Source organism: Moschus berezovskii, chromosome 3 (genome assembly GCF_049115385.1).
Source record: "Moschus berezovskii isolate FMDL1 chromosome 3, NW_MosBer_1.0, whole genome shotgun sequence".
In the NCBI taxonomy this organism is placed as follows: Eukaryota; Metazoa; Chordata; class Mammalia; order Artiodactyla; family Moschidae; genus Moschus; species Moschus berezovskii.
The window spans coordinates 10,308,259-10,320,481 of NC_142462.1; the positions used below are offsets into that span (position 1 = coordinate 10,308,259).

The 12,223-nt window shown below is 44.6% G+C and overlaps 1 protein-coding gene across 7 annotated transcripts in view; it reads left to right on the forward strand.

Annotated features, from left to right (window-relative positions):
* COBL (cordon-bleu WH2 repeat protein) overlaps positions 1–12,223 on the forward strand; it is a 317,955-nt gene that overhangs the window by 23,332 nt on the left and 282,400 nt on the right. The gene's annotated exons all lie outside the window — the stretch shown is intronic.

Consider the following 12,223-nt stretch of genomic DNA (forward strand, 5'->3'; position numbering starts at 1 on the left):
TGTGCAGAGTGACTGTCAGAGGCTGGCAGAGAGGAGCCAGCCGTAGCCCTGTGGGTGCGTTGTGGGTGTCATGTCCTGAGCACGCCCTGTGGAGCGGGGCAAGCCTGCATCTGTGCGCCTGGGAGGCTGAGGGTGGGAAATGAGTGACCGGCCCTTCCGCATGAGGAGGCAGGATTGCAGGAAGGATCTCAGAGGTGTCCAAGAGCACAGCCTCGCTCTGGAAGGAGGAGAGAGCTGCATATCCAGGGAGGAAGGCTGCCAGGCCAGACCAGCAGGAGAGGCGCCTTCAGGCTGCCCTTTGCAGCCTGTCCATCTGAAGGGCGTGGACGGGGGGAAGGAAACGAATCAGCTGTCTCAGCAAACAGCCCTGGGGCTGTGGGGAGGGCAGGGCTGGAGCTGGGGTGGGGGTTGAGACAGGAGCTGCCTCGGGGGCCCAGGTAGAAGAGCAAGTGTTTGGAGCCCATGGACAAGCTGAGGGTGGGATGGAGACAGAGGCGTTTGGATCGTGTCAGGTATAGATGGGCGGACTGTGAGCAGGTGCAGGGAATGAGGGGGAAGAAGCTGTGGTGACTTGTCACGAGTGAAGACGAGAACAGTGGCCTCAAAAGGCCCTTCACCAGTGCCTTCAGCCGGTGCTGAGGTTCCGCTGTCCAGAGTCCCATTGGGAGGGCCAGTTGGGTTCTATTAGCCTTGGTTACATGTGGCTCCGGGAGAGGCAGAGACTTGTTCAGAGTCACGCACCCTGACAAGGCAGATGCCAGCCTCAGGCTGGGCATCTGACTGGGAGCCCTGGGGGTGGGGGAGGTGGACAAAGTAACGTCTGGAATCTGGAGCTGTGTTTTTGGAGCAAGGTGCTAAACAGCAGGTCTGGCTTGGGGTGGGGGTGTGAGTGAAGGGACCTTGGAGCCTTGAGTTCTGCACCTGGTGGGGAAGCTGCCTTTAGCGCCCACCTGTGTCAGCTGATGGTGAGAAGGACCCACGAAGGTGTCTCCTTGGGTGGTCGGAGGATGCTGAGACCCAGGTGCAGAGACCCTCCCATGATCTAGGGTTGCCAAATCAAATACAGGATGCCCGTCATGTGAATTTCAGATAGACAAGGGATGTGTTTCACTGTAAGTGTATCCCACACCGTCACCTTTCCCCAGATGCTCGCCTGTAACAGGCACACTGTGCTTTTCCCTGCTATCCTCCAGGATCAGGGAGCCAGGATGACACTCTGTGGAACCAAACTGATTCCTTTTCTGCTGTCACGTCATGCCACTGTCTCCATGACCCTGAGAGTGAACCAGTGTGTGTGTGTCAGGGGAGGGCAGAGGTGGCACCACCCCTGACACTGGCCTGGAAGGTTCTGGGGAGGCGGGAAGAAGGCTGGAGGCCAGATGATGACGGAGCAGGTTCCTGGGTGGCTGGGAGCGGCTGTGACTTCAGGGTCAGCGGAGTGGGTTTGGAGTGCTGGCAGGGAGAGGATGGCCAGTGGGTGCTGATTGTCCCTGATGGTGACTGGTAGCAAAGAGGAGAATGGTGGGTAGAAGCCCCTGCAAAATAAACAAAAGATATACTCATTTATTGCTTGGGACAGAAGAATAGTGAACGCGAGAAACAGCAGTCATAGGAAAAATCACTCGCTCCCCACTGCCCTTGGAGACGGAGAATGTGATGACCTGCAGGCCCCCAGGTGCCGCGGACATGCCTGGGGGAGCCTCTCTTCATCCTGCAGGTGTTCTCTGCTTCATTTCTCTCCCAGGCTGTGCATCTGTGTGAGCAGTGAGGGGATCAGCTTATCTATATCTACCAAAAAAAAATCATGCCTGAAATGTTGTTAAAACCATAAGTCAATCTGGTCTTCTGTTCCATGAACACGATATAGCATTTCGTTTATCTGGGTCTTCTTAAATTTCTTTGGTGAGTTTCTTGCCATTTTTGGTATATAGATCCATGTTGGCGCAAATGTTTAAGTATCTTACATTTTTGGAACCCTCGTAAGTGGAATTTGAAATTTCAGTTTCCAGTTTTCATTACTGTGTAGAAACAGAATTGATTTGTGTGTTGACCTGGTGACTTTGCTGAACTCATTTACTAATTGTACAAGGTTTCTGGTTTGATTTTTCGCAGATTCTTTGGGATTTACTCTGCATGCCTAGAAAATATGTATGTTTTTATTCCTTTTGGTCCGATCTTCATGCCTTTCTTTCTCTCTTCTTCTTCCATAGTGTAGACGTCTGGTTTGAGATTGAATAGGACTGAGAGTCTACCGCCTTGTGTTGCTTCTGATTTTAGGGAGAGTGCATTCAGCCTTTAGGATCCTTTAGTGTGACAGCACTGGAGGCTTTTTGCAGAGGAAGCTCTCCTCATCCTCCTGAGAGTTCTTGATGTTGAACAGGGCCAATCATTTTTCTCTGTTTTAATCAATATATTTATGATTCTTCTTCCGCAGATGGTTAACATGGTGAATTACCTTGTTTGATTTTTAAAATACTGCCCCAGCTTTGCTTTCCTGAGATAAAACCAACTTTGTTGTGGTATATTATTCTTCTCATATATCGCTGATTCTGTTTGCTATTATTTCTTGAGGGATTTTGCATCTATGTTCATGAGCATTGATATTTACTTCATGAGGTATTGATATTTACTTTTCTTGTGATGCATTTATCTGGTTTAGCAATAGTGTAATATTGGTCTCCTATAATTAATTTGAGATGTGTTTTCTCCTTTTCCATTTTCTGGAAAATATTTGGTAGAATCAGTATAATTTTTTTTTCCTTAAATGTTTAGTAGAATTTGCCAGCAAAACAATATGGGCCTGAAATTCCTTTTATAAGTTCTTAACTACAAATTCAGTTATTGAATAAGTATACTTGGATTATCTGTTTTACCTTCACTGAGGTTTTGGTAGCTTGTGGTTTTGGGAAACTTGTCCATTTCATGTAAGTTGTTTAATTATGTGCATGGATCTGTGCAGAGCATCCCCTTCCTATTCTTTCAATGCTTCTGTAGTAATATCTTCCTTTTAATTCTCCGTGTTACTAATTGGTATCTTCTCTCTTTTCTGTCATCCTTGTGTTATGTTTATCAATTTTATTTGGTTTACAAAGTTATTTATTTATAAACAGCTAAATTTTGTTGTTGTTTTCTCTATTGGTTTTTTCTTTCTCTGCTCTTTACTATTGTCTTCCTTCTACATAATTTAATTAATTTTTCTCTTGAAATTTAATTAAGTGAAACTCAGATTATTGAGCTATTTCTTTTCTAAAGTAAGCATTTGATACTATATATTTCTTTCTGAGCTCTTTTCATCAATCCATCGATTTTAGTTTATTTATTCACTTATTTCTTTATTCACTTATGTTCAAGTCCTTGAAATTTCCTTTTTACCCATGGTTTACTTAGAAGTGTATTATTTATAATAGCAGCAGTTTGCAAGAGCTCAGAAACGCTATTGTTATTCTCCCTGTTACTGATTGCTAGTCAGATCCCAGTATGGTTAGAGAACTTCCGCTGTGTCTGACTCTTTGTGAGCCCCCCTGGACTGTAGCCCACAAGCCTCCTCTGTCCTTGGGCTTCTCCAGGCACGAATCCTGGAGTGGGCTGCCATTCCCTTCTCCAGGGGATCTTCGTGACCCAGGGATGGATCTCGGGTCTCCTGCATTGCAAGTGAATTCTTTGTCATCTGAGCCACCAGGGAAGCCCAGAACATACTTTATGTGCTTTCAATTCTTTGTGACTCAGGAGATATTTTATCTCAGTGAATGTTCTATATACATTATACAACAAATGTTTTCTGCTACAGTTGGATGGAGTTGTAGAAATGTCAGTTAGATCTGGTTGGCTGGTGGTGTCATTCAGTTCTTCAATATCTTGTTGATTGTGTATTATTTATAATGATCACCAAGTGAGGGCTGTTATCTCAAAACTTAATTGTGAATTTGTCTATTTTTCTGATGAGTTTTTTTTTTTTTCACTTTTTGTCTCATGTATTTCAAAGATTCTTTGGTGCATTGAAGTTTAGGATTATTATGGCTTCTTGGTGAATTGATCTCTTTAGCATTATGTAATGTATGCAGAGTATATCATGAGGAACGCTGGGCTGGAAGAAGCACAAGCTGGAATCAAGATTGCTGGGAGAAATATCAATAACCTCAGATATGCAGATGACACTACCCTTATGGCAGAAAGTGAAGAGGAACTCAAAGGCCTCTTGATGAAAGTGAAAGAGGAGAGTGAAAAGGTTGGCTTGAAGCTCAACATTCGGAAAAGAAAGATCATGGCATCTGGTCCCATCACTTCATGGGAAATAGATGGAAAAACAGTGGAAACAGTGTCAGACTTTATTTTTTTGGGCTCCAAAATCACTGCAGATGCTGATTGCAGCCATGAAATTAAAAGACGCTTACTCCTTGGAAGGAAAGTTATGACCAACCTTGATAGTATATTAAAAAGCAGAGACATTACTTTGCCAACCAAGGTCCATCTAGTCAAGGCTATGGTTTTTCCCGTGGTCATGTATGGATGTGAGAGTTGGACTGTGAAGAAAGCTAATCACCGAAGAATTGACGCTTTTGAAATGAGGTGTTGGAGAAGACTCTTGAGAGTCCCTTGGACTGCAAGGAGATCCAACCAGTCCATTCTAAAGGAGATCAATCCTGGGTGTTCATTGGAAGGACTGATGCTAAAGCTGAAACTGCAATACTTTGGCCACCTCATGCGACAAGTTGACTCACTGGAAAAGACTCTGATGCTGGGAAAGGTTGGGGGCGGGAGGAGAAGGGGACGATGGAGAATGAGATGGCTGGATGGCATCACTGACTCTGTGGACATGAGTTTGAGTGAACTCCGGGAGTTGGTGATGGACAGGGAGGGCTGGCGTGCTGTGATTCGTGGGGTCGTGGAGAGTCGGACACGACTGAGCCACTGAACTGAACTGAACTGAATGTCCTTTTTTATCCCTGGTAATTTTCTTGAATTCATCTGACATTTTATGTTTGATGTTGACATAGCCATTCAGCTTTATTTTGCTTAACATTTGCATGGTATATTTTCTCCATAATTTTACTTTACTATTGCATATATTTAAAGTAGTTTCTTGAAGTAGTATATATTTGAATAATTCATCTTTTAGTTGAAGTGTTTAGACCATTCATATTAAATCATGATATCAAACCATTATATTCCGTTAAACCATTTGTATAAATGAACAAAATGATCCGTAGTTTTTATGATTTTTTAAAATTTAGGACAATAATTCAGTCTTTTTTCTTTCTTGCCTCTTTTGCTTTCCTATATCCCCCTTCCTGACTTCTTCTTAGTTGTTTGAAAATTTTAGTGTCTCATTTTAATTTTAATTTTTCTGCTGTGGTGTTAAAGTTTACCTTTTGTTTAATTGTATGGGTTTCCTATGGATTAAAATATGTAAACATTTCACAGTTCCTGTAGAATTAGTAGTTTATCATTTCATGTGGAATGTAGGTATTCTCCATGGCTACATGTTATACCTGTATTTTAAAGAATTCAAGAAGAGAGGAAAAGCCTCTTACATTTGCCAAGATGTTTATTATTTCTGCCACCCGTCATGTTCCAGGTTTCCTTCTCATATTGTTTTCATTTAATCTGAAGAACTTACTTTAGCAGTTATTTTAGACCAATTCTGCTAGCAGTGAATTCTCTTTGCCTTCCTTTGCCTTCTTTTCTCTCTTCCTTCTAGCTAGTATGGTTTCTGTAGGCATTCAGATTATTCTCACATAAGAAATGTGGTTCTGTCTTGTTGCTCTCGTAATTTTGTCCTTGTCCTTAGTTTTCAGTAGGTTGATCATAACATCCTTGTGGGTAAATTCCTTTCTATTTATCCTGTATAAGGTTTACTGAACTTCTTGAATATGTAGGCTTCTGTCTTTTAACAAATTGGGGGAGTTTTCTGCCATTATTTCTCAATAAATTTTCCTCTGGAACACTTTCCTTTTCCTCTCCTCCTGGAAGTCTGTTGACATGCATGTTAGACCTTTTGCTGCTGTCTAATCAGTTCCTGAGTGTGTGCATTTTTTTGTCAACCACTTCTCTTGATGTTATTCAGATTGGAGAATTTATGCTGACATACTCAAAATCAGTAAATCTGCATTTTTATAGTTTCAGTTATTATATTTTCAAATCTAAAATTTCCTTTTGGTATTTCTTTATAGCTTCTGTTTATTTGCTGAGACTTACTGTGTTTCCATTGATTTCAAGTGTGTTTGCTCCTACTTCTTGAAATGGTTTTGTAACGTTTGCTTCAAGTCTCAATCACAGTTCCAGTCCATGGGTCTTTTGTGACATCTGATGGTGTCTTTCCCCATGTGACTTGAGATGAGTAACTGGATAGACCTGCTGAATATTATGTTATGGTTCTCTGGGTTTTGTTTTTGTCTTATGAGAATGTTGATATTTTTGTTTTATCAGGCAGTTGACTCAACTGAGTTCAGCTTAAATTTCTGCCAAGCTTTCCGTAGCTACTGTTTCAGCATTAGTTCTGCTTACAAAGCTTTTCTGTGCTTTCTGGTCTTCCCCAAGTTTGTTCTGCCGTGACCAGACTGGGACCCAGCAGATATTCTCTCTCCTAGTCCAGTACTCAAAGCCTCTGGTTGCTGGTAAGGGTCAGATCCACACTGGTGCAATTGAGAGATGCCACCAGGATTTCAGACGACTTTTTGGAGTTTCCTGAGCTCTTTTTTCCTACAATCTCCCCAGGGCTGTCTGCTTCTCTAAGCTTCCCCTTTTGGTCCTCAAGCCAGCAAACTGGGGCTGTATTTACCTGAGTCCAAGGTGCACTTCCCAAGACTGCCCACTTCTTGGGCAAAGCAGCAGAAGAACAGAGATTAGAAAAAGCAGTGGGGCTCACTGGAAACCACCTCCTGGAAACCACCGCTTCCCTGGTGGGAGAGGACAGGTTTCCTCCCTCAGAGCTCCGGGGTCCTGTGGGCCCCCGCGGCCCCCAGCCTTTCTGCCACCAGCTCTGCTTGGGACTGGGCTCAGGAGGGCAGGGCTGAGCACAGCCCTGCTCCCCCTGAGAAAGGTGTACACCCCATTCTCTCTGAGCACCAGGGTGCCCTCCCCTGCTCTTGCAGCCGGCACTGGAGGGTTCTTCTGGAGTGCAGTCTGTCCGTGCCTTTGCCCGCTGCGGAGTTCATGCTGCATCGTGTCCCGCACTGGAGAAAACGGTGAACTTAGCAGCTTGTGGTGGCATTGTGAGTTCCGGTCTGCATCCCCAGGTCACCTGTTGCAGTGTACTTCTCAGAGTTCTCAGATCACCGCTTCAAGCTTGCTGACCGGGCTCTACAGCTGTACTGAGAGAGAGACAGAGGGCACTGTATGTTTGTTCCTTTGGAGCAGTGTTCTTTTTCTTTTAAGATTTATGTGCCTGGAGTATCAGTCAGTGTAATATAATTCGGCGCTGAAGGGAAATGAACTACAAGGCCATGAAAAGACACAGAAGAGACTTACATGCAATACTAAGTGGAAGAACTTAATCTGTAAAGGCTGTGCTCTGTATGATTCTAAGTGTGTGACGTTCTTGAGAAGGCTATGGAGAAAGTAAAAGGACCAGTGGTTTCCTGGTGAGGGAGTCAGGGAGGGAAAGAGAGAGATGAATAGATAGAGCATAAAGGATGTGTAGGGTAGTGTCGCTCCTCTGTCTAAGCCACAGCAGTGGACACGTCATCACACACCTGCCTGCACCCATGAAACCTGGGACACCAAGAGTGACCCTTGGTGCAGACGAGGGTTTCTCAGTGACGATGACGTAATGCATGTTCATCAGTTATAACAAAGGCACCACTCTGTTGTGAGATGTTAATAATGGGAGGAATGTGGGGTGGGGGCTGTTTGCAAAATCTCTACCTTCTGCTGAATTTTGCTGCAAATATAAAGCTGCTGTAAAAATAAAGCCTATTTTTAAAAGGCATGTGTTGGGACTTCTCTGGCAGTCCAGTGATTAAGACTTCACCTTGCGATGCAGGGGGTACAGGTTTGATCGTCTGTCGGGGAGCTAAGATCCCACATGCCTCAAGCCAAAAAGCCAAAACATGACACAGAAGCAATACTATAACAAATTCAATAAAGTCGTCATCAAAAAACCCTTAACATTTTTTTGAAAGGCATGTATCAAAGCATCTCATATGAAAATAATAATTGCAGGGCCTAGTAAATAAGAGTTGAACATTTTAGGCAGTTTATTTGAAAACATAGACGGAAAAAAATTATCAAAAAACGTGTAACGCACCCATATCCACAGCAATGTCACACGTTTTATTTCCTTTTTCATAGTTCGGGCCTAGTTGCTTCCGTGCAGTTTCTGGGCGGTATCCCTGTTGAGAATGACCTGGGCTTTAGTAGATATGTTTCAAAACATTAAAACTTCATGATTTCTCTTGGAATGTAAAATGCCTTTGCCATACATTTGTTGTGTGACCTCTCAGTAAATCATTGGGGTTTTAAAAAGAGAAGCCCTATGATCATTAGCCTCTGGGTGCTGCGCTGATTCGCAGGGCAGGCCTGCTGGTAACCTGAGAGTGAACACAGCTGTCCATTGCTCACAGGCCCAGGCATCGGGAGGGGAGTGTCCCCGCAGGCGCCTGTGCGTGGGCGCAGGGAGGTGCGTGAAGAGTCAGCGCTCCGCCTGCAGCAGCCTGGCTGCTGCTGAAATCTCCTCTCTCCTCCACGCTGAAATCAACAAGGAGCACACATCCCACGTGGAGGGATTCCCCGCCCCCAGCTCTGCAGATTATAGCTATCACTATTGTCTTATTATTTCTGTTGTCTCTTTACTTTTGGAAGAGGAGCACACGGAAGAGGTGGATCTGTGCTTGCTGGCTGCAGTGGCTGCAATCACGGACCCGTCTAAATATAGCGCTGTTGTCTCCTGTGGGGCCCCAGGAGGGGACGGGTGTCCATAAATGGGAGTGCCCTGCCTGGGGCTGGTTCTCAGATCGGCTAAGCTCCGGATCAAGTTCTCCCTGCTTGCTTGGTGTGCGTGTGCGTGGGAGTTTCTGTGAATGTGGAGCTTCTAAATTTATTTATCATCTGATATGGGTATTTACATGCTCATGTTCGGGGTACTGGCACCAGGCCGGGCACTGTGAGTTGGGTCCTGAGGTAGGACTGTCCTTTAGACGTCCCGAGGGGCTGTACTTTGTGTGTCACATGTAAGTGCGGAGAGGAGGTCGGTAAATACCATGAAACTGATCTGCTCTGGGGTGTGGCCAGGACTGCAGAAAGCATGTTGGAGAAGGGAGATGGTCTGTCTGCCCATCCAGGAGCCTCTCATGATAGCTTGCTACCTGTTTGTTCTGTGCTGGGAGTTTTTGCAGAACATGTCTGCACTGAGTACAAGGCCGCCTGGGACAGTGGCCTTGTTGTCATCTGCATTTGACCACACAAGGACTGCAGTGGAGCAAGAATGATGTGATCACTCTCTGTCCAGCAGTCCATCCACCCATCCATCTGTCCGTTGTCTGTCTGTTAATCTTTGTCTGTTATTAGTTATATATATATATAGGTCCCAGAGGGAAATTAGGATCACAGAAACTTTTTTTTTAATTAAGGATGAATGACCAGTTCAGTTCAGTTCAGTTGCTCAGTCGAGTCCAACTCTCTGCGACTCCATGAATCACAGCACGCCAGGCCTCCCTGTCCATCACCAACTCCCGGAGTTCACCCAAACTCATGTCCATCGAGGCGGTGATGCCATCCAGCTATCTCATTCTCTGTTGTCCCCTTCTCCTCCCGCCCCCAACCTTTCCCAGCATCAGAGTCTTTTCCGGTGAGTCAACTTGTCGCATGAGGTGGCCAAAGTATTGCAGTTTCAGCTTTAGCATCAGTCCTTCCAATGAACACCCAGGATTGATCTCCTTTAGAATGGACTGGTTGGATATCCTTGCAGTCCAAGGGACTCTCAAGAGTATTCTCCAGCACCACAGTTCAAAAGCATCAATTCTTCGGTGATCAGCTTTCTTCACAGTCCAACTCTCACATCCATACATGACCACGGGAAAAACCATAGCCATGACTAGATGGACCTTGGTTGGCAAAGTAATGTCTCTGCTTTTTAATATGCTGTCTAGGTTGGTCATAACTTTCCTTCCAAGGAGTAAGCGTCTTTTAATTTCATGGTTGCAATCAGCATCCACAGTGATTTTGGAGCCCAAAAAAATAAAGTCTGACACTGTTTCCACTGTTTCCCCATCTATTTCCCATGAAGTGATGGGACCAGATGCCATGATCTTTGTTTTCTGAATGTTGAGCTTCAAGCCAAACTTTTCACTCTCCTCTTTCACTTTCATCAAGAGGCTTTTGAGTTCCTCTTCGCTTTCTGCCATAAGGGTGGTGTCATCTGCATATCTGAGGTTATTGATATTTCTCCCAGCAATCTTGATTCCAGCTTGTGCTTCTTCCAGCCCAGCGTTCCTCATGATGTACTCTGCATATAAGTTAAATAATCAGGGTGACAATATACAACCTTGACGTAGACCTTTTTCTATTTGGAACCAGTCTGTTGATCCATATCCAGTTCTAACTGTTGCTTCCTGACCTGCATATAGGTTTCTCAAGAGGCAGGTCAGGTGGTCTGGTATTCCCATCTCTTTCAGAATGTTCCACAGTTTCTTGTGATCCAAATAGTCAAAGGCTTTGGCATAGTCAGTGAAGCAGAAATAGATGTTTTTCTGGAACTCTCTTGCCTTCTCCATGATCCAGCGGATGTTGGCAATTTGATCTCTGGTGCCTCTGCCTTTTCTAAAACCTGCTTGAACATCTGGGAGTTCACGGTTCACATATTACTGAAGCCTGGCTTGGAGAATTTTGAGCATGACTTTACTAGAGTGTGAGATGAGTGCAATTGTGTGGTAGTTTGAGCATTCTTTGGCATTGCCTTTCTTTGGGATTGGAATGAAGACTGGCCTTTTCCAGTCCTGTGGCCACTGCTGAGTTTTCCAAATTTGCTGGCATATTGAGTGTAGCACTTTCACAGCATCATCTTTCAGGACTTGAAATAGCTCAGGTGGAATTCATCATCTCCACTAGCTTTGTTCGTAGTGATATTTTCTAAGGCCCACTTGACTTCACATTCCAAGATATCTGGCTCTAGGTCAGTGATCACGCCATCATGATTATCTTGGTCGTGAAGATCTTTTTTGTACAGTTCTTCTGTGCATTCTTGCCATCTCTTCTTAATGTCTTCTGCTTCTGTTCAGTTCAGTCGCTCAGTCGTGTCCGACTCTCCGTGACCCCATGCATCACAGCACGCCAGGCCTCCCTGTCCATCACTAACCCCCGGAGTTCACTCAAACTCATGTCCATGCTTCTGTTGCTGCTGCTGCTGCTAAGTCACTTCAGTCGTGTCCGACTCTGTGTGACCCCATAGACGGAAGCCCACCAGGCGCCCCGCCCCTGGGATTCTCCAGGCAAGAACACTGGAATGGGTTGCCATTTCCTTCTCCAATGTGTGAAAGTGAAAAGTGAAAGTGAAGTCGCTCAGTCATGTCTGACCCTTAGCGACCCCACAGACTGCAGCCTACCAGGCTCCTCCATCCATGGGATTTTCTAGGCAAGAATACTGGAGTGGCTTGCCATTACCTTCTCCGATGCTTCTGTTAGGTCCATACAATTTCTGTCCTTTATCGAGCCCATCTTTGCATGAAATGTTCCCTTGGAAACTCTAATTTTCTTGAAGAGATCTCTTGTTTTTCCTGGTCTGTTGTTTTCCTCTATTTCTTTGCACTGATCACTGAGAAAGGCTTTCTTATCTCTCCTTGCTATTCTTTGGAACACTGCACTCAGATGCTTCTATCTTTCCTTTTCTCCTTTGCTATTCGCTTCTCTTCTTTTCACAGCTATTTGTAAGGCCTCCTCCGACAGCCATTTTGCTTTTTTGCATTTCGTTTCCATGGGGATGGTCTTGATCCCTGTCTCCTGTACAGTGTCATGAACCTCCGTCCATAGTTCATCAGGCACTCTATCAGATCTAGTCCCTTAAATCTATTTCTCACTTCCACTGTATAATCATAAGGGATTTGATTTAGGTCATACCTGAATGGTCTAGTGGTTTGCCCTACTTTCTTCAATTTAAAGTCTGAATTTGGCAATAAGGAGTTCATGATCTGAGCCACAGTCAGCTCCTGGTCTTGTTTTTGCTAACTGTATACAGCTTCTCCATCTTTGGCTGCAAAGAATATAATCAATCTGGTTTCAATGTTGACCATCT